Raw genomic sequence first — 27,895 nt, 5'->3', positions numbered from 1 at the left:
ACCCAGGCATCCCTGTGATTTGTTATTATTACTTAAAACAGGGAAATTATAAAAAGTGGGTAATTTTACATTATTTAACAACCACTGTGGCCATATTGCCGTATAACAGCTGAATCAGCCCTGGGTATAGATAGTCTGTGGCTATGACTAAAATCATGTAATATCTGGAGTTTGAGAATTGCTGCTATGGTTAAGGGAATGGCATACTTAGGTATGGCTTTAAGGAAAGTCTCCAAGGGACCATGGTGGAAAATGGACCAGACTGGGATGAGGCAGGAGCTAGAGAGGCCAATGAAGATACCACTGGAACAGTTGAGAAGTAAGAAAGATAGGAATGGGACCAGAGAAATGGAGTTAGAGAAGAGGGGATAGAAATTTAGCATTCTTTATGGCTTGGAGGATGGACCTGAAATACGAGTTGGAAAGGGGAAAAAAATCTCAGTTTCTAGCTTGTGTTATTCAAGATAATGGTGGCAATAACAATAGGAAATATAAAATGAACAAATATGGAGAGAAAGAAAATGATTTTTCTTAGAAAATAGAATGAGTCCTCAGTATATTCAAATTTATGATATACTATCTCGTTTCATGAATGTTAATTTTCTCTTCAATTAAACTTTAATCAAGGCAAAAAAATAAGTGATATACCTTTTTTTATATATGCCAGAAAATGTTTAGCAAAAGAGCACCAGCTATTTATTGGAAGGCTTTGAGTGCCAGTGCCAATCAGCTGTGTGATACAGTCCAAGTTGCTTAATCTGTTTCCACATCTCCAAATGTGATGATGATGATGATGATGATGATGATGATATTGATATCCACCACACAACAATGCAAAGAGCTACATTAGTTTTAGCTGGGTGGAGGTTGAGAAGTGGTCTTACGTTGGATAAGAATTTCTTCCTGATTGTCTTGAATAACTTACCAACATGCCAGTAGTGAGAAAATGTCTATGAGGAGGCCAAAGTCAATAACCAAATGTATATTTCTCTCTCAATCTAACTTTCAAAAAGCAACGCTGCCTGATAACTGTATCCAGACATCAAAAAGGAAACATGTTGCCCTACTTAACTCTGCATTTCTTCATCCATGAGAAAAACAGGATTTCATACCTCAAATTCACTTGTGTAGTCAAAAGGGCTCTCTCCTTTTCTCCTGCCTCACCCCTGAACCTTAGTCATCTGAGGTTATGCCCAAGCCTGGTTGTGATTTGCGTTGTATATTGTAATGCCTAACTGATGGGTAATTCTCTATTATTAAAAAAAAAAAAAAAAAACAAGTCAGGCTCTCCAAATATAAAATGAAACCCACCCAGGTACATCTTAAACAGTGTGTTTCTAATGTGGGGAAAAATGTCAGTAAAAGGCTTCCTAGACTCCTCTTTGTGAGAAGACAGAAGGAAAATATCATACTACCAGAAAGAAGAACAAGAGTTATTGCATGTCTCTTTCATTTGGTCAGAGATCTCAGTGCCTGAGAACACAGGTCATTACTAGTTTCCAGGTAAATTGTGCTGGATATCTTCCACTCGATCCTATAGATCCACAGTCTCTCTTTCTGCACATGAACTTAGTGAGTTACATTAACAGGCCCTCTCACCCTTTGGCTTCTTTTTTGGTCCAGCCAATGAAGACCTTATTATTAAACTCTCTTCAAGTTGTCCAATCCAACTTGTGCGTAGTTTCTGTTTCCTGCTGAAATCTGACTGATACACTGGTCTCAGGAATAAAATAAGGTTCAGAATGCAAAAGCCATACTCTAACATTCAGATTTCTTGTTGCCAGGGTGTCTGATATCCCCACACCTCTTACTCCTTCAGATCATAGAAGGCAGCACTGTCTGACAGAACTCTCTGAAATGAAAATGTTTAATTCAGTATTGTATAACCAGCATGGTAGCCACCAGTCATATGTGGCCATTGAACACTTGAAATATTGTTAGTGCTGCCAAGAAACTAAATTTAAATTTTTACTTAATTTTAATCAAGTAAAATGTAAATTTAAATAGCCACATGTGACTAGTGGTTACCATGTTGGACAGTGCAGCTTTAGAAAAATTGCAAATATTATCAGGAAAGAGTTGTACCTTAATTCTTGGCTGGTTTTTTAAGTGTTATTGCTAACATTTCATGTCATTTCTAAATCCAGAAGTCATGGGCAGGGGCAAAAGGATCCTTATTTCCTCTTGTCTGTTTTTTGTTTTTCATTTTTATCTCCCAGGATTAAAATCCAAACCCACTGCTCCGATTGAACAGGGTTGCTTTGTTTGCTCATCTGGTTTCGCATCTACTTCATCACCACCACCACCATCTCCACCTAAATCTCTTTTACAAATTCACTTTCTTCTTCCTAGTAGGTGTGAACAGTGTTTCCTGAGTCAAGGTCTTCATTCCTCAACTTACTTTGCTGTACCCATCAGTCACTTACCCACTTCACCTATTATTGCTCTGTAGGTGGTTCCCAAATCTCTGTCTCTAGTCAGGAACTAACTCTCTACATGCATTCACCATTTCTTTATTATTCTTTGAACAAACACTTTTGAGTACCTACTATGTATTAGGTTTTTAATAATACTGCTATAGCTTAGAAACTATAACACAAACAAAAATAATGGCTAATATTTATTTAGTATTTTCATTTGTCAGGCACTGTTGAAGAGCTTTAGATATATAATTCATTCAATCCTTTTACAGCACTAAAATTGGGAGCTGTTATAATCTCCATTTAATGGTAAAGAAACGGGGACAGAGAAATTAGGTAATTGCCAGAAGCCACACAGCCAGTAGGTAATAGAGTCGGCATTTGAATGCACATAGTCCAGCTCTACAGTCTATACCCTTTACTATGCTGTACTGCCAATTGCCACACCTCTGGTGAGGGCAGACCAGGAAAGTCTCCAACTATCTGTTCCTAGAAGCAATATACTTATATCTCTTATATGAGGCGTATTCACAGTGCACCCAAATCCAGAGGTTAGTACCCTTTTTACAATTTTCTAGAAACCACAAGATATAAATCGCATGTAACTTACATATATGAGTTTTCTTTTTTTCCCCTAAAGCCTTTTGGTGGTAAATATTACTAATATGGATCAAAGCCATTCTCTTACACTCTTACACAAATAATAGTATTTGGACAAGGAAATCAGACATTATTAGCATTATTAGGACAGAGTGTTGTGATAAAATAATGCCCACCTCCCCACTCTGGAAGGCAATTTGTCAAAATGTATAAAAAGTTATAAAAATATACATAATCTGTGACTTGGAAATTCAATTCTAGAAATATACTCTGAGAAAATAATCAGAGAAATGTGCAAATATCTATAAACAAAGATGTTTACCTATAGCATGATTTATAATAATGTCAAACTTAAAATAACTGAAATGTGTGGCAAAAGGGAATTAAATATTTTTATATCCATAATTGTATATTAGCAGTGATCAACAATGAGGCTGTGTATGCATTCATAGAGAAAATGCTTATAATCTATTTTTACAGTAGTTTCAAGAGTCTATATAGTATAATAACTTTTTTTGTTTAAAGAATTATACATATGTGTAAAAAATTTTTTAAAATCTGAAAGCATATATACCAAATGTTATCTCCAGATTGTAGCATTGTGGATGGGTGATTTTTATACTCCTTCCCTTTCTTATCAATATTTCTATGTAACCTCAATTAATAATTATTTTTAATAGAAATTCACTAGTTTCCTTAATAGGAGGCATATCATTACTATTTTTTTTACTGAAACTGAATCAGAAGTGGATATATTAGTATTTATTTACTAGGACATGCTTATTTCTAAAGTCATGGTTCCAAAGAAATAAAAAACAAGTCTGTTTATTGTAAATTTAAACCCATCAATCTCATGATAGATTTCTATTTAAATTGTCAGGGTTTTAATTTATGGATAACTTTCTTTGACTTTCCCCTTAATTAAAATTTGATTAAGGAAGGCTAACTGTTCCTTGACTAGATGGATGACAAGGGAAACAAACTAATACAAATAAATAAATAAAACAACTGGAATGCAGATCTCTGTTTTGGTATTTCCTGGAGATAAGGATCTCAGAAACAGTTACTTAATCTTTTCTAACCTCAAATTAATTTCCCTGTATGTGGAGATAAAAATAATAAATAATTCAAATAAATTTAATGAGAATAAAAGAAGCCACTTATGGAAAAGGCATTCTGTAAATTTAAAGTATTACATAAATGTTAATCAGGGAAGGGGTGAAAATATTCTTTTCCTCTGTCATTTACTTATTGTGAGGCTTCAAGCAAGTCACTTAACCTTAACAATTGTCAAATGCTTCTTCCTTCAAATAAGAGTGGAATAGGGCTGGTGACCTCTCCAGTTGTTTCTGACTCTGTCATACTATGATTCTACTGGCCTGTTTGTGGCTCGTGACAGCTTCTTCCAGAGCCCTGGAAAATGATATCGAAATTGAGCTCATCAAGTTTGGCAGGAAACACGAAGCTGACTTCAGTGCTGATATGTTGATGGGTAGGATGACTTTAGAAGAACTGCTCTGTCCCAGCGTCCTCTCTGAATCATTTCCTCTCCAAGTGAGGGCAAAGATGAAGAATAAAGAAATTCTGAAGTGACTGTATATGTGGAAACCAACCCAGAATGGATTCCTAAAGAACCTCATGGAGAAAGCCCTGCCTGGAGAATGAACTCTGTCCCTCTTGAAGGCTGCCCTTGCTTTCCCAAAAGGCTCAGCTGACTCTCCTGCACTGCTTATCTTGGAAAGTCCTATGGTGAAACTGAGTGGTAATGACTCTTTAAACGTATTTATGGTAGCAAAAAAAAAAAAAAAGTGTGAGAGAACACTAGCAGAAAAGTTCTTCTGACCAGAGGATATGTTACTTATAGAAAATAACTTCTGGGGGAAAAAATGTGCTATTTTTCCCACTTGTGAAAGTTATAAAAATGTCCAGGAAAGTAGAATATGAAAGAAGGAAAGGTATTGATTAGTTATTTCAGCCCCGTCTTGTATAAAGATAGAAAGTGAGACCAAGTGGGGGTAAGGGGGCACAATAAGGAAATTGAATTATCCAATACATACTATGCTCTACTACTGAATAGGACCTTCATATATATTTATACACACACACACACACACACACACACACACGATAAATGCATATTTCATATCTATCAGTTGGTATGATACTGAGATATGCAGACAGATTTCATGATACCAACCTATAAAATAGATATAATTTACTCTCTTTTTTTTTAGATAAAGAAGTAGAGATTAAGCTAGATTGAGTGACTTCTCAAGGTCACAAATCTAATTAGTAGCAGAGCTTGAGCCTTTTGTCCTTGACGATCAGAATCAGAAAAAAGGATAACTTCTTTTTTCTCCTTTTTTTTTTTTCAGCTAAGAACATCCGGCCCAGGGATGAGTAAGCAGACACTAAGGTACTTTTTTAACTTCCTAAAGATATAACAACTTGGATGCCTCTAAGTATCAGCCAGTTATTTCTTTATAGTCTTGCTTTCTATCCTGGCCACTGGCGAGGTGGCATTATTATACTGTGAGTCATCATGCTAATAAATAAATCTAATTTGAAGATACCCCTTCTTCACTTTTTGGCACAATTTAACCCTCCCTACTTCTTCCCATCCATTTCCACTTCCAGCAACACTCCCTGGTATCTAAGAAGAAAATGTCACTGAAGCAGTTGCATGAAATAAAGAGAGGACAAGAAGATGCTAAAATATTACAAAACCATGACTTTGGAACAGAACTTTGGGAGACGTTTGAGATGACATAGAGAGTGTCTTTGATGACAGAAAGAATGCAGAAGGATTGTTCAAGGATATACTAGAGCTTGCAAAAAGACTGTCTGAAAATTATTGGTAGTGGTCAATGGGGGATAGAGAGGGGAGTGGTCAGGTAACAAGTCCATATTTTTTAAGTTCCTCTTCAAAGCTCCCAAAGCAATTCTTACTTTGGTTTGCAATTTTATAGGTCTTTCTCCATCTTGGCCATTTCTTTTTGTATCTGTATCTTCAAGGGCAAGGCTTATTGATTAAAAAGATAATACCCAGGGCCTATCCCAGAACTTGGCATAGGGAACATTTTCACAAATATTTGCTCACTTCAAAAATATGGTCCATAGGAACTGGAAGGGTTAAGTGGGTGGTTGAATAGTCTCTGTCTGAATAGCATTTCTTCTTTCAGGGAAGCATCTCTCTCCAATGCTATAATAATTCTTCTTGCTTCAAAATATTCAGGCCCACCTTGGCCCCAGGGATGTGAAACCTGCAAGAGTTTACTCTCTCTCAGACATCTCAGGTCAGGTAAACATGTGTGATCTAAGCCAGGCCAATCAGGGCTTTCCCCAAACATTTTGCTAGAACAATCAGAAAAGCTTTTTTTTTTCTTTTTTCTGACTTCATGTACTCTAAAGAACAGATAATTTGGAACTATCATGAGGCCTTTTACTAATAAGAGAAAGAGAAATGACAGACCGTATGTCTTGGGACCATCCTATAAACTTTTGAATGCAGCCATACCTGAATATCTACCTTTTGTTTTTCCAGTTATATGAGTCAATAAATTCTCTTACAGCTTAAGTTGGGGTTCTCTCACTGGCAACCTAAAGAGACCTGGCCAAGATGTTAAATCATGTGGCTTCATACAATCTCTTTCCACACTTTAGATTCTGTCACCCCATTCAGAAATAAATGGGAAGGATGAGCTATAGGCCCATAAAAACTCCATGTAAAGGAACCAGCTAAAAATTTCATGAGTGATTTATATTAAAGAAAAATGCATATTGATAAGTCTTCTAGGGCTGTGAGAAGAGTCTAAGAAAAAGCAACAGTAGAGTATTTTTTTCCCAAGTTTCAAGAGCTGGAGCTTATATATTTAACCTCTCCTCTGCTCTTAGGACAGTTATAGGGCAGTCCACGTGTAGTGAAAGGATTACCAAAAGTGGATTCAGAAGACACAGGCTCAATCATCTGCTATGCTGACCTCACTACAAGCTGAGATAAGGGCACATTCATCTTTTAATGTCTCACATTCTTTATTGCTAACAACGGGATCATAGTAGCTATTTCATGGGTGGTTGTGGGCATTAAATGAAATTATATATAAATATTAAAGTTTGGTACAATGTCAGACTTAAAACACTCTGCATGTATCTCTATTGCAGCAAAGTGAATCATGCAAAAAACATTTACTGAATGTCTACTCTGAACCAGGGATTGTTTTAGATGCTGGGTTAGAATAGTATTAAAACTAAGGCTACTGCCTTTGGGATACATACACACCACTGGAGGAGAAATCCAATAAGAAAAAAACAGACATATAATATAACATAATGTAACATAATAAAATATCTGGAATTGATAAATGCCAAAAAATAAAAATAAAGCAAGATAATACTAACTTTTTACACGGGAAGGTCATGGAAGTCATCACAAAAGAGGTGATTTAAGCGGAGACCAAAATGAGGTAAAGTGATAAGTCATGTGACTGTCTGGGGTAAAACGTTCCACACACTCAACTTTAAGATCCTAGAAAACAGGGACAGCATTTTCTGCTTCCATATTCCCAACGCCTAGCATAATATCAACAAAGAGTAGATGGTAAAACACTCAGTAAATATTTGTAATAAATTATGCATGTATGATTGAATTATTGGGATCTCAATAAGTGATTGTCAGGTTTTGATCTAAATGATACATTCTGTTTGGGCCAGATGTGGCATGCTTAAACATTCATAGCTACAGAAATAATATATGGAAACAATAGTTAGTCTTGTGTTTTGACACTGTTCAATCAAATGAGATCACCTACATGAAAGGCACTGAGGTATTACAGAACTGCTAGTGGGCATATATTTGTATTTGGCTCCTGACTAATTTAATATAATAAATGTTTTAAGAATGTTATTTTATAGCTTCTGTGATAGAGCAATGTAAAAGACAAAAGAAAACAGCAATGACGCGCTATGAAGTGAACACATAAGGTCTGATCTGAATCAAGTCATCTCCATTGAAAACAAAAATGATAATTACAAAAGTGACTTCTTTGTCATTGAAATGACCAAGAAAATTCTCACCTGTTTGATTCTTTTTTTTCCTGTTCCTTTTTTTTTGTCTTTTTATTTCTGTTTACTTTTCGTTTTTTTTAATTCTATTTAATTTATTTTTTTAATTTACATCCAAATTAGTTAGCATATAGTGCAACAATGATTTCAGGAGTAGATTCATTAGTGCCCCTTACCCATTTAGCCCATCCCCTCTTCCACAACCCCTCCAGCAACCCTCTGTTTGTTCTCCATATTTAAGAGTCTCTTATGTTTTGTCCCCCTCCCTGTTTTTATTATTTTTGCTTCCCTTCCCTTCCCTTATGTTCATCTGTTTTGTATCTTAAAGTCCTTATATGGGTGAAGTCATATGATATTTGTCTTTCTCTGAGTGACTAGTTTTGTTTAGCATAATGCCCTCTAGTTCCATCCACGTAGTTGCAAATGACAAGATTTCATTCTTTTTGATTGCCGAGTAATACTCCATTGTATATATACACCACATCTTCTTTATCCATTCATCCTTCGATGGACATTTGGGCTCTTTCCATACTTTGGCTATTGTAAATAGCACTGCTATAAACATTGCATGTACCCCTTTGAAACAGCATACCTGTATCCCTTGGATAAATACCTAGTAGTGCAATTACTAGGTCATAGGGTAATTCTATTTTTAATTTTTTGAGGAACCTCCATACTGTTTTCCAGAGTGGCTGTACCAGTTTGCATTCCCACCAGCATTGCAAAAGAGATCCTCTTTCTCCATATCCTCTCCAACATCTGTTGTTGCCTGAGTTGTTAATGTTAGCTATTCTGACAGGTATGGGGTAGTATCTCATTGTGGTTTTGATTTGTATTTCCCAGATGATGAGTGATGTTGAGCATTTTTTCATGTGTTGGGTGGCCATCTGGATGTCTTCTTTGGAGAAGTGTCTATTCATGTCTTTTGCCCATTTCTTCACTGGATTATTTGTTTTTTGGGTATTGAGTTTTATAAGTTCTTTATAGATTTTAGATACTAACCCTTTATCTGATATGTCATTTGCAAATATCTTCTCCCATTCTGTCGGTTGCCTTTTAGTTTTGCTGATTGTTTCCTTCTCTGTGCAGAAGCTTTTTATCTTGATGAGGACCCAATAGTTCATTTTTGCTTTTGTTTCCCTTGCCTCTGGAGACATGTTGAGTAAGAAGTTGCTGCGGCCAAGGTCAAAGAGGTTTTTGCCTGCTTTCTGCTTGATAGCTTTTGATTTTGATAGCTTCCTGTCTTACCTTTAGGTCTTTCATCCATTTTTAGTTTATTTTTGTGTATGGTGTAAGAAGGTGGTCCAGGTTCATTCTTCTGCATGTCGCTGTCCAGTTTTCCCAGCACTACTTGCTGAAGAGACTGTCTTTATTCCATTGGATATTTTTTCATGCTTTGTCAAAGATTAGTTGCCCATATGTTTGTGGGTCCATTTCTGGGTTCTCTATTCTGTTCCACTGATCTGAGTTTCTGTTCTTGTGCCAGTACTAAACTGTCTTGATGATTACAGCTTTGTAGTATAGCTTGAAGTCTGGGATTGTGATGCCTCCTGCTTTGGTTTTCTTTTTCAAGATTGCTTTGGCTATTCGGGGTCTTTTCTGGTTCCATACAAGTTTTAGGATTGTTTTTTCTAGTTCTGTGAAGAATGCTGATGTTATTTTGATAGGGATTGCATTGAATATGTAGATTGCTATGGGTAGTATTGACATTTTAAAAATATTTTTCTTCCTATCCAGGAACATGGAATATTTTTCCATTTTTTGTGTGTCTTCTTTAATATCTTTCATAAGCTTTCTATAGTTTTCAATGTATAGATTTTTCACTTATTTGGTGGGATTTATTCCTAGGTATTTTATGGTCATTGGTGCAATTGTAAATAGGATTGATTCTTTTATTTCATCTAGATACCACCTAAAGATGTTTATCTAGATATCCTGAAGAACAGATAATTTTTCACATTTCAATATATGTTTGAAGTTTTTGATGATATTTCACTTAAATTTCAAAATATCTTTCAAATAAAACTTACTCAGAGAGGCTACATAACATGATTAAGTTACAAATGTCAGGAAAGAACTGCAACCTGTGTCTTATAGTTCTCAGTCTAGTGTTCTTTCTATTCAAGAAGGATTCAATTACTAGCATGGGTTGAAGAATCAGTTCAACTAAAGCAAATGTGAAGTTAAAACTTCTGAAAGTGGCTAAGTGCAATTCTTTTAAATTATCTGAGGTTGGATTATTTAAATAGGAAACAGATAAGCATCATCATCTAATTTCATAATCATATTGAACTAACCATGAAAATATAAATAAATATTATCCCAAATATAACAATTTCTATTTATTTAGGATGTCATCGGAATAGAATAAAACCCAATTTCAGTTAACTTAAATTTTTACATTCCTTGCCTAACCTGCACTTTTATAAATTTACATGATGCCTAAACAAGGTTGTATAGAAGGTCCTCCTCACATCATTACCCATTATTTAAATCCCAGTAATTTCAAGACTATCTAGGAAAGAAACTCATTATAAAATGAAAATATTCTCCCATAATCACAGGTAAAAATTCTCTCCACTTTAATGTTGCTTCTTTCTTAATAATAATGTATTTTCCTACCTTTTAGATTATCTATGAGTGTCATTTTCTGCTATTTAGAAGATACTAAATACCCAAAAAAGTATAATACAAACACAATGTAAATTAACTACAAATAAAACTACAAATCTTGCAAGAGATTCACAGTTCCATGAGATACACTAAATTCTCATTGCAGAACTTCTCAAATTCTCCCAAAGTCCATGACAAAGAGGAATCTGATAAAATTAGATCACTTAATTAATACAAAAGAGAAAATCATCATGAATGATGAGATATGCATTCCAAACTAGAAGTAGTTTAACTGCAAAGGATTAAGTATAGTCCTATGAAAAATTAGTGCCATTCCAAAATATTTTTGTATAAAAGTTACCCTCTTAATTATGGTGTTGCAAAAGTCAAATATGTAGTTAAGGTTGTAATATCATACTATCCTACAATTATTCTGGAAAGGTATGGAAGAGTGAAATCGATACTCAATATACTCTTTGTTCCAATACTGAGAACATAGTTGCAATAATAATGTAAATGTTGCTAAATGTAGGATAAAATAAACTGTGTTCAGTGGGGTACCTGGATGGCTCAGTCGTTTAAGTGGTTAAGTGTCCAATTCTTGAGTTTGGCTCAGGTCAGGATCTGACAGTTTGTGGGATCAAGTCCTGTGTTGGGTTCTGCACTAACAGCACAGAGCCTGCTTAGGATTCTCTCTACTATTCTCTGCCCCTCTGCTGCTCATGCTCTCTCTCCCTCTCTCTCTCTCTCTCTCAAAATAAGTAAAAATTAAAAAAAATTCTAAATAGACTGTGCTCAAGCTTTAAAATCATAGAAAAAATATAAAAGTTGTTTCCTGATTCTTCCAGAAGAGACCTCCAAAGCAACAAGGCTAACATGAAACAAAAAATAAGATCTTTGTTCAGCAAAACTATAGTTATCTATCTAAACCAAAGTATAATAACAAGGAGGACTACATTAAAAAGCATACTAAAGTATGGAAAGACATGAAGATATCCATACATTTAGAGCTAAATAAATAAATAGATAAATAGGACAGATTACTTGTCTAAAGTATGTGGCTCTTCATAAGAAATAAGACTCATCAAAATATAAGGAGAGAAGCAAAGCATGTATGTGGTAGTGGGAGCTTCCTTCAATGTAATCAATGTAAGCATGAAGTCTAGAGAAGCTGGGAAGGTCAAGATCAAATGTAATATATATGGAAAACAATCTATCAGTGAGACATAGGAAAAAAAAACAAATTTGTATTAAGAGGAGCACTAGGGCACAAATTTAAAGCTAAGTAAATTTACTCACACTCTGGCCCACACTAGCACTTTTGTCTCTCCCTCACATTTACACCTGTAAAACTCTATTTGAAGGCCTAAAAATGTTATATGGGGAAAAGGAGTAAAATAAACAGGAAAAATGGCACAAAAAAGAAAGTCATGCACCAGAAATTTTGGAGAATACTTTGACAAAATATATTACAAGTTTTTAAAACAATAGAGCAACAACTTCCATAAAACAAGAGGACAAAGAAGAGATACAAGAGCTTAGTAATGTTATAATGAAGTACCACAAGATGAAACATTAGTGCACAGAATTCAGAAAAAAATGGAAGAAAAATTAAAGTAAAACAAAAAAGTAGCACAAAAAAATTACAACACTGTTGAAAACACAGGGACTGTGTACAGGAATGAGAAACATAAGAAAATGAAATAAACAGTGATAAAAGTGTTAGAGAGAATATAATATAATATAATATAATATAAGTAATAAAGGTTTGGAAATACATGAATGCATGAGTGGTAGTCCACAGGAGAGAATATGAATTGTAAGAAAACAAAAATGTTTAGAGCTCAAACTGAAAAAAATTCCAGAAATTTCAAAATAATTTTACTGATTAAAAGAGAATAATATATCCCAGGTAAACCTGTCACAAAATGATTAATACTGAGATATATCCCAGTAAAATTTCTGAACTACAAAATTAATATTCCTTTAAATATCTTAGAGCAAAAGATGAAGTCATTTACAAGGGCAAAAAGTATGGACTGGTGTCACATTTCTCTACAGCTTCATTTAAAAATATAAGGATTCAATGCCTTTAACAATCTTTAAGGAAGAAATAAAAGGAAAAAAAACAGGGAAAGGAAAGGAAGAGAAAGGAAGGAAGAGAAGGAAATAGAAGATAGATAGATAAGAAAAGGATGGAAGGAAGGAAGGAAGGAAGGAAGGAAGGAAGGAAGGAAGGAAGGAAGGAAAAGAAAGAAACAAACTAGAAATTTAACAACAAAAAGAAAACAACAAAAACCTACTTTCTGGAAAGTCTAAACTTTTAACAACTACTGGATCGAGGAAGAAAAAATTGAGTCTGTAATACATTTTGAAAGTAACCATAATTTAATTTTTTTATGTTTTTATTTATTTTTGAGAGAGAGAGAGAGAGAGAGAGACAGAGCACAAGCAGGGGAGAGGCAGAGAGAGGGAGATACAGAATCTGAAGCAGGATCAGGCTCTGAGCTGTCAGCACAGAGCCCAATGAGGGGCTCAAACCCACAGACTCTGGACTGTGAGATCATGACCTGAGCTGAAGTTCGGACGTTCAATGGAATAAGCCACCCAGGTGCCTAGAAGGTAATCATAATTTATACACACACACTGAGTTCATGGAATAGAATTAAAACAGTGTTCTAAGAAAAATTCATAGTCTTAAAAAAGTATGTTAAAAAATAAGAATGAAATACATAAATCAGTGGAAGATTTGATTAAGCATTATTTAATGGACAATAATAGTAAAAATATACAATTATTTCCAAAGATGTGGTAAAAGAAATTCATAAAACTTAACATCCACTCTCGAAAGCACCTCTTAAGAAAAATAGAAATAGGACTTGGAGCATTTTAACTCATGGAAATAATATAACCATTCCCATATAGTAAAAAAGTAGATAAGAATGTATTTACCAACATTAGTATTTAATATTTTTTGGAGGAATTAACCAATGCAGTCAGGAAATGGAAAAAAAAAAAAAGAGAGATGTATAGACATTTAAAAGGTGGATATAGAATCATTATTTGTACAAACACACACACAACTATTTTTTAGAGAAACATTGTGCATATATAAGAAACTGTTACAAATTTAAAAGAATTTAGTATGGTAGCTATATACAAAATTAATGTCTAGAAAATGGCCTAAATATATGCCAACAAAAACCATCAGAAAAAAATGGATGAAAATTCCTTATTTACAAAGGCAACAAAATAGATAAATTTCAAACTTAAGGAAACAAATGTAAGATCTACAGGAATAAAATTTTTAAATGCTAACCATGGACCCAGGAGTAGTAGACAAATGTAAATACTTGACATGATCTTGAACAAAAAATCCAATATCACAAACTTCAGTCTTCTCTTAATCAATAATCTGTGTCGCCTGGATAGCTCAATTGGTTAAACACATGACTCTTGGTTTCAGCTCGGGTCATCATCTCACCTTTATGAGTTTGACCCCAGCATCAGGCTCTGTGCTGACAATGGGGAGACTTCTTGGGATTCTCTCTCTCTCTCCCTCTCTCTGCCCCTCCCCTGTTCGTTCATTCTCTCTCTCTCTCTCTCTCTCTCTATTAAAAAATAAATAATCTTAATGTATTTTTATTTTTTAATTTTATAGAAACTAAACAACAATAATCTAGTATTTTTTAAAGTGTGCTAAAAGGATATAGCCTTACAAATACTAAGACATGTTATAAAATTTCACACAATGTAATGTATTAATTTCTGGACCTTTTCTTGGAAAAGACTAGCTTTAGAATCAAATAATCTGAAATCCAGTCAGGCAAAACTCTGGGCCCTGGAAACAAAGAATTCTCATCCTTTGAACTGCTGTGACTTAAGAGTAACTGCTGAGTTGATGAAAGGAAAGAGAGAGATAGCAGAGCTAGTGATTACTGAGGGATTAGATCACTTTCAACAATTATTTACTGAATAGTAGCGAGACCCATACCAGCCACTGAGAGATAGAGTTTTATAGCATATAATTAGGACATCCATCCCAAAGCAGCTAACAATATTTTCGTTTTTTTAACGTCTTTTATAAAGTTGGAAAAGCCAATTACTTTCTCAGTCTTCCTTGCAGGGGAAGACATGAGTAGTCATCATGAAAGAAAATACAATGGGGACTTTCAGGAAAAGATATTCTCCCCCAGATAAAAGATAATGGTGAGGAGAGAGGCTCTCACCACTGTTGCAGTTCTCTTTATTTCTGACTGTGAATGCGGGCATAAAGTTCTGGATCTGTTTTAGACATCTTGAGAGCATGGACAATAACACTATGAGAGAAAGCCAGAGCAGAAGGGTGTGCATTGCCCAGGTCCTTGTCATCACTAAGTAACTGAATTAGACCAGCAGCTGCCTATCTCCAAACTTCTTTTTTTATGTTATGGGAGAGAAAAAAAAAACACTATTTGGTTAAGCAACTATTAGTAGGTATTCTGTTATCTGAAATGGAAAACATTCTTAATTTTTTTTCTAATAAAAGCTAAGCAGATGTAGTTCCTGCTTTCATGGAGCTTAGAGTAATTTAAAAAATATTAAAATGCAATGTTTAAAAAATGTGTTTTAATCTTGTTATTGGCAATTGTTTTGAAATGGTCTTTTACTGACCATTGTCTAGAAATAATTCTTATTCACTGACTCTTTAACTTGTGTAAAGTCCACATATGAGTCTAAATTATGGATTCATGTGTATGTGTGTGTATGTGTGTGTGCGTGTGTGTGTATTACATGCATGCACTAGTAACATAGGGCACCAAATTCAAAGGATGGGCAAGGAGTTGAGTGGATGTCTGTGCCCCATCTGGAAATAACATGGAGAAGATGCCTCTCCTAACTTCTGAAGGGTAGAGCCCAAATTCAGTAGTTAGACCAGTGAGTTAATGGTTAATAAGAAGGGTCATCACTGAATTATCAAGAGGAAAAGACATGAGTCATCTTGCCTTTACATTTCATGCCCTTCATTGGAAAGGCATGAATGAGAAATTCCATCCTCAAGCTGGTTTCCCTTCACAAGTGACCTGAGGCTCCAACTAAGAGACTGTAGTTGTTATGACTCACACTGGACAAGAGGATTTGCTCCTAAGGGTACAAGGACAATCACTCACACATGTGCACAAAGCCAAACAGAATTTTCCATGAAAAAGTGTCTTCACCATCCTGTGTCATGCTTATTAATTATCCTTCCATCAACTGGAAGACAGAGGGCCCCCTAGAATGCCAAGCTGGCTGAGGTAGGCACCACATTCATCACTGGACAACTGGTGGAGGCTGACATAACGTATACAGACCTGATTCCAGACAGAGATAACCCTCCATGGCAAAGGCTCACAGCCGTGTAATTTCCCAGACACCTAGTGTTTAAAAGACAGGTTGACCTTTTCAAGTTTAGCTTCTCAGGATACATGTTCACCTCACCAAGAAAAAAGAAAAAGTAAAAGAACATTCTGCTTATAGTTCAACACAGGAAGTCCCTGCCTCACCTGTAGATACACCGTCGGTCTTCAGGTTTCCAGTATGAAGTAGAGCTAGCAAGACACTGCCCTGTATATAGTTCAACATGTAATCCACTCATTTGCTAAAGTGCATATCAAATGAGATCAAATATTTTAAAACCTTTGAAAACTAAAATATTGTATCGATATACAGTATCAGTGCTGTGAATACTAACACAAAGTGATAATGGCTATTAGGCCCTTGTTCAAAAAACTTCAAAATTCCCATTTTCTACAGAATTAAGTCCTAACTTAATTAAGTCCTAATTTTCTTCTCAAGAGAGACTATTTATTCCCCTTCCCATGAGGCTCTATAAAAAACAAAAACAAAAACAAAAACAAAAAAAACCACATAAGAGTACTCAGTTCTACTTTCCAAAAGACAGTGACGCTAAAGGCACACTTCCTGGTCTTCTCTGGTGCAATGATCAATTGATAAGAATGATAACCAGAGAGTGAGGCTAGCCCACTAACCATTGACACAGGGCACCTCAACGCAAGAGCAGATCTCTACTTCTCCATTTCAAGTTCATCTATCTTCTTCAAGCAGATGGGGGAGAGGATCTAGGTCATACAGGTTCAAGATTTAGGCTTAATTATTTTCTAATCTAATTATTCCTAGAAAGCTCTATCTAATGTTCCTTCCTTGTCCCATCTGGCTCTTCAGCCAGAAACCTGGAAGTGAAAAGGGTAAGTAGGAGAATTCAAGCACAAACCTATGCTGAGACCCCAACAGCATAGAGCCCTCCATAGATGAGGGAAAAGCATATTCGTTTGAAGAAACAGCATGAAAAAAAACAGTGGACAGGATAGAAGAAGCATCTGGGAAATATTTACTAATCCAATGTGACTGCAGCATTTGAGAATCCACAGACACACAGTAAGAAATGAGATGTAATATGTGTCTTTGTGGACTCTAGAACAGAAGCTGGCATGAAGTGCTATGTAATAGTTTGTTGAAGAAAAAATGACTTCATTTAAAATTCACAACAATCCTATGATACCAGTACCATTATGCCAATTTTACAGTGGAAGAAACTAAAAAAGTCTAACTTTAGAATCTGCGCTCTTCACCATAATTAAACTACCCCATTCATAATGACTGTGAGGTCTGACACCTGTACAAGGAAGGAATGAAGGTAGGAGGATTGGATAGAAAGAGTCGTAGACTGCAGCCCAGTTCCAAAAATGCTTCCTCTGGGTCAATGGGGGTCCTCCAGCCTAAGTTGCCTACATCTCTCCAGAATATCTAGGAACTGCCTACATGAAGAGTGCCTGGGAGCCAACACAGTGAGAGATACAGAGGGGCATTTTATCGTCTTGACACATTTTTATCATCTTGACATCCCTAACCATAGCAGTCTGAGCAGGGCTCAGAGTTCAAAAAACCAGAAATCAACTCTAGCAAACATAAGTTTAAAAGGGATTGATAGGAAGGTATTGGGAAGCCTATAGGATTTAGGGGAAGGTTGGAGGAAAGGCTTGGGAAATGGGCAGGAATCAAGTGTATGTCTTAGAAGACCTCTGATCAGTGTCCTGTTGCTGGCATTGCTGCCACCACTGGACACCAGACTCTGCCACCACTGTCTTTGCATAGTGGACACCACCATTGGCATCACGATTACCATGACTACTCATTAGATATTACTGCCACCACTGCCACCGGCTGAATAAACTCTGAATTGCTGAAGCTTCTCTGATTTACTAATTCATATTTAAAATATAGGAAGGGGCACCTCATTGATAAGGCTTAATCGTATAGCCTGGCCCCCACCTAAGGTTTTCAATAAAAATATAAGATGCACAGTGGAATTGGAGTTTTACATAAACAATGAATTTTTTATAAGTATATCCCATGCAATATTTGGTACACACTTAAACTGAAAAAATTACTTGTTTTTTTTTTTTTTATCTAAAACTCAAATTTAACTGTGCCCTTTAATTTAGCTGCCACTCTCCCTTGAAGGGGCCAGCAAGAGGGGAGAGTATGTTTCTAGCTTTTAATGTCTGGTACATAAGGCAATAAACCCTACCTTCCACCACAATTCACACAATGGTAAATTCTCCAATCATGAAAGGGAGATTATTATATTGCGCTGCCATTGATGGGGATATCTACTCCTTAGAGTCAAATTAATATGGCAGCCTTTGTCATAACCAATATAAAGGGAGACCCAGTTATCTGTTACTCAGGGACACATTTTTAACCCAAATATCTCAAGGACAGGATGAAATGAGCAGAAAGCAATGTTTGTTTTTGCTTCGCATGGAAACTTGGCTTTTACAGATGTGTAAGTACACAGCATTTGATATTTCACGGATTTTTAAATGTCCGAATCTGAGCTTCATCCAGAGACAATAACATGTAGAGACACAGAGACAACTTGACTACTACTGCATCTGCCAACTCTGCTGGGCTGGTGGGTTTTCTCAGACACAGACTCTTTGAGAATTTCAGATAGAGTGAGTACTCTGGGCAAGGGGTCTTAACTTGGGACTTTGTTAAGATAAGGTTTCAATGAGTACCACATGATCTGCAGAAGTATGGCTTTCAGGAAGCCAACCCTGTCTCTAACAGAGAGGTGTTTCTGCTAGACTCCTGGACCAATCTTCCTGTGCCTATGTTTTTCAGGTGGACCTACCACCTGGACAGGAGACATGCCCAAGAAGGACCAGGAATCCCTCTGAAATAGGGCACACATAAAAGGGGAGTATTATTGTCCTTGAAAAACACAGTTTCCCAGATAACCAGAACCATGTGTCCCAAGCCCATGGGGCTTTGTTCTCAGTGGGGTGTTAGATGCTGTCCAACTTTGGAATGTGCTTTCTCCAGGCAACCAGTACCAGGTGGGGGAAAGTATCCTCATTGAGCCCTTCCTCCAAGGCGTCTCCAGCTTCAAGGCCCCCCCAGAGCAATCAAATCACTTCATCTCTGTCTTTTATACATCCTCCTATCAAACTTTTCCAAACAGAAAAGAGGAAAATAATGTTTTCATAGTGTTGCCCCTTCCTAAGTGACACCTCACCTTGTCTAGACAGTTTCCAAAAGAGCCTCTTTTCAGAGCCCTCTTTTGTGTGCTGCGTGGAGAAAAGAAAAGTGTTTTCGAAAAGTCTCACTGTGATTTTACAAAAATGTCTCAGATGATTCTATTTTGTAATTTCCCCCTGCCCTGACACACACACACACACACACACACACACACACACACACACACACACACACAAATTTTAAATCATTTGTTAGCTTACTTTTATTCACAAATATTTATTAAATATATTTATCGCTAGGTGCTTAGCAGTATGTTAATTGCTAGTCATAGAAAGATGAAAAAGAGTAATCCCTGCTTTCACAGTTTTCTTTCTTTATATACCTCATGGAAATAAGTATAAAGCTCTATATATGTTCATTTCAGTCAAACTAGTACTTATTAAGTGAATTGGAATTCCCCAGAATGAAATCTCTAGGAAAATAAAATCTTATTGAAAGTATAGTAGATGTTCTTTTTTTTCCTGCCCTTCATCAAAAAAATATTTATTAAATGTTCATCATGTGCCAGACACTGTGCTAGAGTCTAGATATCCAAGAGTAAACAAAACTCTCAGAGGAATTGCTCTTATGGAGATAAAAGTCTAGTGGGAGAGAGACACATTAAAATATCATACTTAAAATGAAACCATAACTGCCAACTGTGATAACATTTTTGATGGTCCATGTTGGTTAAATGAATAAATGAATAAAGGGTTCTATGAAAGAATTCAAGAAGGATATCTGATAAAGACCACAGGCCAAGGAGTTTAGGTTTAATTCCAGCATGTAAGAATAGGCCAAGTGATGGAGGTGGGGGAGAGTGAGAGAAAGCAAGGCATTGGGCTATGAATTTATAAATTTTGTGTCAGCTTTTTGAGGTATTCATTATCACCCTCATTTTGCACACAAACTGAGACTCATACTTGAAATAATTTGCCTATTGTTATAGGGCTACACAGTAATGGTAGAGCTTGGATTCAAACCCAGGACTGTATGACTCCAGAATCCAATTCTTTTCATCACACCACATTTTCTCTCCCTGCGACAAGCAACATAATAAACATTATGACCTCAATTCCTACCAGCCCATTGGTCTTTGTGTTCCCCAAATACATTCCTATCTCAGGCCTTGTACTTGCCTATATGTCTGTATACCTCTCTCCTTCCCTCAATCAAACATTTGCTCAGAAGTGACTTCCTTAGAGACATCTTCTCTGACCACATTCACCACAATGGTGTCTGTTACACTCCGTTTACCCTGCTTTATTCTATTTTGTAACACCTGTCGCTACATGACAGTGAATTTGATGTTTGTTAGTTGTCTCTTCCCCACTAAAATGTAAGTTCTATATAAGTTAAGGACTGTATCAGGCAAGGTCTCAGCAGGACACAGAATTCCCCTCTGATGGTTTAATCCAAAGGATTAAAAGGATTAAAAAGGGAGGCTGACATTTTACAGAGGTATAGGCAGGTTTGAGGAAAAAATGAGGAAACCTGAGGCATCTAGAAATGAACAAAATCCAGAAGTCATTACCACCCTTAGGCTTAGAGAGAGAGGTTAGGGGAGGGAATGTTGTTCCTGGAACCAGTGATTACTGGAGTTTGGACGAAGGGTTGGTGGGCAGCAGCTGTGGTCATGGAGGAGATGGCAAATGCTGGAGCTGTTACCCTGGGGCAAGGAGGAAGCCCAACTTCTCACTACTTCACGCCCCACCCCATCTTCTGCATTGGCTGTCATTGGCCAAACCCAACTATAATAGAGTTAGCAAGGTTGTAGAGATGATGCTGTTTGCAGCGGTCAGCCTCCCAAGCACACAGTAGGTCAGAGAAGGTAGAGGATGGACCTGAGAGTGGGGGCTAGTAAGTGGAAAATAACATGGTACAAAGATTTCATTTGTTTTGTTTACCTCACTTTTCTACCACCCAGAACACTGCCTCTCACACTTGGAGTGCTCAACAAATATGTGTGAATAAATAAAATATGTCCCATGAAAGAGGACAGGAGGCTGACATCAGAGCAACCAAGAGTCACCCAGATGTGGTTCAACAGGGACTTTTAACTAAGTGGCAGCCTTGAGCCTGGGACATAAAATCATACTTGAAAGGGATAAGATTTCTATTTATTCAGTGTTAAATGCTTCTACACAGTCTAAAGGCCATATAAATTGGGAAACACAGGTCACATCCACAAGTGTTAGGGAATGCCTTCCACATGCAATGTAAAACAACATTCAGCTATTCAGAGGGTCTGATCTGAGGTGGTGTCCTTGTAGAAAGTAGGAGGAGGGAGAAACTAGAAGTCAAGTGCTCATGCTGGCCAGTATCTTAGCTGTGGTTCACCAGGGTGCAAGTAACAGAAACCCAGTCAAATGAGCTACTCATGAGATCTAAGGAAAGGAGATATAGAAGAGGGACCACTGCAATTACTCTTTCCATCTCTCTTGGGAAAGATGATTCAGTCAGACATTCAGCATTTATTGAACTTCTGCTGTGTGCCAGCCACTGTGCTAGATTCTGAGGTGATCACAACAAAAATAATCTCATCTCTGTTTCTCTGGTCATATTTGATCTTGATTCTCTGTTGCTTTCTCTCATGCTCTCTTTCCCTCTCATTGGTTTTACTTGATACTTTATGCAGATAACCCCCAACTAACAGTCTATATCCCCCAAGCTTTTACGCCCTATAAAATCTAGTATCTACAGAAGTATGAAGTTTCTGGGATGCCTGCATGGTTCAGGTGGTTAAGCATCCAACTCTTGATTTTGGCTTAGGTGATGACCTCACAGTCATGAGACTGAGCACTGTGTTGGGCTCTGTGCTGACAGTGTGGAGCATACTTGGGATTCTCTGTCTCCTTCTCTCTTTTTGCCCCTCCTCCACTCTCTCTCTCGTTGTTTCAAAATAAATAAATAAACATTTAAAGAAATATGAAGTGTTTGGGGTGCCTGGGTGGCTCAGTTGGTTAAGCATCCAACTTGAGCTCAGGTCATCATCTCACAGTTCATAGGTTCAAGCCCCACATCGGGCTCTCTGCTGTCAGCATGGAGCCCGCTTCAGATACTCTGTCTCCCTCTCTCTGCCTATCCCTCAATTGTGCTCTCTCTCTCAAAAATAAATAAACATCAAAAAGAGAAATGTGAAGTTTCTGAGTTTCAATTCTAAGTTCCATGAATTCAAGGAGATGATTGGATGATTCTATCGTCCAATCAAGTAATCAGGTAGGCCAGGGGTCAGAGTTACCCAATTCCTTGACTTCTCAACAAGGATGAGAGAAACATACTTTGTGAGGAGAACATGAGCAGTTCTCTAAGAAGGGACTGGAAGTGTGTGTGTGTGTGTGTGTGTGTGTGTGTGTGTGTGTGTGTGTGACTATTACTTAGCCATAAAAAAGGATGATATCTTACCATTTGCAACTTCATGGATTGACCTGGGGGGTATAATGCTAAGTGAAATAAGTCAGTCAGAGAAAGAGAAATACCATATGATTTCACTCATATGTTGAATCTAAAAAACAAAATAAATGAACGCACAACAGGCTTTTAAATACAGAGGACAAACTGGTGGTTGCCAAAGGGGCAAGTGGGTGGCGGAATGGGTGAAATACGTGAAGGGGATTAAGAGGTAAAAACTTCTAGTTATGAAATAAATAAGTGACAGAGATGAAAAGTACAGAATAGGGAATATAGTCAATAATATTGTAATAACTTATGGTGACAGATGGTGACTACCCTTATCATGCTGAGCACTGAGTAATGCATAGAATTGTCAAATCAATATGTTGTACACCTGAAACTGTTTGTCAATTATACTTTAATTTAAAAGGGGGACTTGAGACAGGAGATATCATTAGTACAATGAGCATCTTCACCCATTCAGCCTTTATATGCTATCTCCATCATTTGTGTACTTCATAGAAGATACTCAAAGATAGGAATGAAATGGGAAATGAAAGGGTACGCAGATGAATATAACATCCTGGCACCATTTATGAATGTCCTGTGAGAGGAATATACACTCTCCAAAGATTTATCCTTCCAAGTTGCTTGTAAAATATTCATTGTAAATCGTCAGATGACCCATCTACACGCAGACACTGCTCTTTAGGCCTGCCACAGGTAGTAATTAGCATGACAAGTGGCTGAGAAAGAGGGAGGGCATTTGTGTCTCTAATTTAGCTCTAACTAAATGAGCAACTACAGTGAAGACAGGTAGATCAAATAGAAATTCTTGGCAATCATCCATACTAATGAAAACATATATATTACAATTAAAGATACAAAACAAAACCTCCTCTAAAATGTAGGACCTATAGAAGATGGGGTGGTTCATGCTGAACCAAGTATAAAGCTGTCTGGAATCTGAGTCATGTGGTGGTCAGTATATTATTGCTTCTTGCCATTGACAGTAGTGGTAATATGTGCATATTTTTTTAAAGCTACCTATGATTTAATTCATTTAAGCCTTGCCTTGTAAGAACTAGAAAAGAGGCAGAAATCTGAAAGGAGAACAGAGTCAGGTATGATGGAGCCAATTCCTTGTGAGAAAAAGAAAAAAGCTTCCTAAGATGCTTCTAACCGTGGTAGGTATCAGGATTAGAGGAATTAGAACCATGTGTGGAGAGAATGGTCCTTATAATGTCTCTGCTTCTCAGAGCAGTCTTATACACAAATGGGAAATGGGCAGTGAAGCTGGAATGGAAGGGCTTGGTGAATGTCATGTGGAAAAGAAATGGCAAGGGTGGCCCACCCCACCACCACCCCATCAATCTAATGTGTAAAGCCTTTAAGACCTTCCAGGAGGCAATGGACACACATATTTGTTTCCTAAGGAATCACAGAACCAGCAGCAACCTAGCCTTATCAACAATAGCTCCTTCATTTTACAAATAAGAAAAATTTGGACCCAGAGAGATGAAAGAACAACACCCAAGATTACAGGTAGTCACAGGTCTTCCATGAGATCTGAATACAACCACTAGAATATGCCTGCGGTAGGCAGAACTCTGTGATGATCCTCTATGATCCTCATCGTTATATACTCCCCTTCCTTTTGAGTGTGGGTGGAGCCTGTGGATACATAGCACTCCTATAATTATGTTACCTTTTATAACAAATGGGGTTTATCCTGGGTCGACCTGACTTTATTAGATAAATCTTTTAAAAGGCTGTTCTCTGGCTCCTTGCAAAACAGGAAGTCAGGGAGACACATTCTGGCTTCCTTAGAAGAAAGCAGATATCTACTGTAAGAGCTGCCTGAGGGCACCACATGACAAGGAATTGCAAATGGTATGTAACAGCTGAGTGCTATCTCTGCCAACAGCTAACAGGAATAAGGGAACCTCAGTCCTACAGCTGTAAGGAAATGAATTCTGCTAGCAACAGATTCAAAGAGGACTCTGAGTCCCAGGTGAGAACTGAAGCCTCAGACAACATCTTGATATCAGACTGGTAAGACATTGAACAGAAAATCCAGCCATGTCATGCTTAGACTTCTGACTTAAAGAAATTCCAAGATTATGAATGGGCAATTTTTTCAGCTGCTAAGTTTGTGGTAGTGTGTTATGCAGCCAATAATAATAAGAATAATAAATTCCCCAAGAGCTTATCTCAATAAGACTTTTTTAATTTATTTTTTAAGAGTTAGAACTTATCAAACCAGCTTGAGTAGAACAGAAAATTCTTACAGGAGAGGGGCAGTTAAAGACATAGAAATCTCATAGAATTGAATAACAACAATAAAAACAAACCCTAAACTTGGTTTCTTGTAACAGCTTTTACAACCGAATCAGCCACTTCATCTAATTCTATTGTGACCTCCATATTCCAGCCACATGAACTATTCCCAGTCATTTAAACATACTTCCCTGCTTCTAAGACATGGTAGTAAATAAGTTTTGTCTTGGGTGCACAATCTGCTTGACTGGCCATAGCTGTCTGTAGTGTTGTATTGAGGAAGGTTTTGAGAGTGTATTTGGGATCTACAAGAATAAGGAGCCAGGATAAAATAACAGGTGGTGGCTAAGCCAAAGCAGGGGATGATAGCCCATGTGCCATCTATTTGCTGTGTGTCTGCCATTGTTTATTCTCTATGTTTAGCTTGAAATAACTGTTCCTTATGCTCACCTCCTAGCCCAAACTCTCCTCATTCAAGGCATCTCCAAGGAATCAATCTTAATCTCTCTTTACTCTCAACCAATTAAGAATGACCCTCTCCCTCCTCTTAGTCCCAGAATACTTTCTCCCTACCTCTGTTTTCAGATATAATATCATTACGAGTTGAATTTTGTCCTCCACAAAGATATTTAAAGTCCTAACCCTTAGTACCTAAGAATGACTTTATTTGAAAATAGGTTTCACACATGTGATCAGTTAAAATGAGGTCATACTGGAGTAGGATGTGCCTTTAACCCAATATGACCAGTGTCCTTATCAGAAGAGAAGAAGCACAGAAACACAGACCCCTTGTGAAAAGATGGCCTTGTGAACACAGAGGCAGAGAATGAAATTATACTGCCACAAGCCAAAGAATGCCTCGGGTTTAACTGGAAGCTAGAAGAGGCTTCAGAGGGAGACTGATCCTGATCCTGCTAACACCCTAATTTTGGACTTCTAGCCTCCAGAACTGTGAAAAAATAAATTTCTCTTGTTTTAAGCCATCTAGTCTGTGATGCTTTCATATGGCAGCCTTAGGAAACCAATACAGATATTCTATAGGTTGTATGTAAATTTCTGTCTCCCTCCTTAAATTCTAATCTCCCTGAATATAGGGTCCCTGTTCTATTCATCGTTTTAGACTTCATAACAGATATAGTCAGTAAATTTTGGGTATATGGATAAATAGGTGGATGGATTTATTTATTAAGCCATTCATTCAGCAAATATATAAGTGCCTACTATGTGTTGTCAGATATAATTATAGGCCTTTGGGTATGTACCAAATAACAAAATTAATCTTTAAAAACCTGACCTCAAGAAACATACAAATGAATGCTTTAAACATGTATTGATGGATAATGAACAACTGCCAAAAGAATTTAAGATCCTCCAGTCTAGGCAGGATTGGTTCAGACATCTGAAATAACTAAATCTGTAGAATGAGTTTAATACATTCAGTTTCTAAAGTTAAAGCAGTTATTCTCAACGGGAGCAATTTTGTCTCACCCGCACCCCACCCCAAGGGTGTTTGACAATGTCTGAAGACATAATGAGTCCTTGCAGCTGGGAGGGAGTGTTACTAGCAACTAATAAATAGAGACCAGGGTTGCTCTAAACATCCTACAATGCACAGGACAAACCCCACAGCAAAGAATTATCTGGCCCAAGGGGCATCTGGGTGGCTCAGTGGTTAAGTGCCCAACTTCAACTCAGGTCATGATCTCATGATTCGTGGGTTCAAACCCAGCATCGGGCTCTGTGCTGACAGCCCAGAGCCTGGAACTTGCTTCAGATTCTGTGTCTCCCTCTCTTTCTGCTCCTTCCTGACTCGTGCTCTGTCTCTGTCTCTCTCTCAAAAATAAATAAACATTAAAAAATTAAAAGAAAAGAATTATCTGGCCCAAAATATCAATGCGGAGAAACCTTGAGTTAGAGAAGTCCAGGGACCCAAGGAAGATATTGAAAAGCAAATGAATCTACAGCCTCTCCTATCAGCTAAGCCCTGTGCTGAGACATTTATATATGTTTATGTTTTTAATCCCATTTTAGAGATGATGAAACCGAGTTTCAGAATTTAAATAACTTCACCAAGAATAAACATTTAGTAAGTGGTAATATCACTATTAACCCAGGTCTGACTCCCAATGTTCCTTCCCCCCACAGCACAGCTGTTTCATTCAAAACTTCTCTGATTTGAAATTGGATTCTGAACTGAAATTGAACCCAAGGGTTAGGGGAGAGGGGAAGGATATTAAATCCCAATCAGCATACAAAAGTCCTGGGGCCATTGTTATACTGTCAGGTCTTTAAGAAAGCTCTGCAGGGACATGGGCCTCATGAAGTGGGCAACCCAGTGGTGAGGAGGAAAGCAGTCTGGGGAACAAATGACAGGGAAAGTAGGGAGATTGAAGACTCCTCCCTAAATCTGTGAACCAGTTAGAGACATAGGTAATTAAAGGCAATTCTCTAATAATACAGGAGTCCTGTAAACTAATGAGAACAATTGTGAAAGAGGAAGAGAAATAAATGAAATTGTGAGAATACAAAAGCTACAGCAAGTAGAAAAAGATGGACATCATAAATAACTGAGAAGAGGGGTTGGAAATGCAATTTATTTATTTGTCCACTCAGCTAATATCTAGTAAGTGCCTACTTTGTGCCAAGCACTATGTAAACACTGGATTGTATACTGGTGAACAAAAAGATGTGGTCCCTACTATTATGAAGTTTATAGTCTGGTAAAATATGTAAGTACACTGTCCCATAGTAGGGGTGTGTGTGTGTGTGTGTGTGTGTGTGTGTGTGTGTGTGTGTGTAAATATATTTAGTCTCAATTAGATTTAGTGGCAGTCAGGAGAAGCAAGAGGCTATTTTGCAACCTTGAGTTTCTATGTTTTCCCAAATTATGCATATTCTGTCAGTCTCTTTACATGCTTTCTTCAAGGGTAACAGCATAATGATGATAATAATTATCTTTCTTG

This window comes from Neofelis nebulosa, chromosome 10 (genome assembly GCF_028018385.1).
Source record: "Neofelis nebulosa isolate mNeoNeb1 chromosome 10, mNeoNeb1.pri, whole genome shotgun sequence".
NCBI classification, from domain to species: Eukaryota; Metazoa; Chordata; class Mammalia; order Carnivora; family Felidae; genus Neofelis; species Neofelis nebulosa.
Note: the sequence above shows the minus strand (reverse complement) of the source record.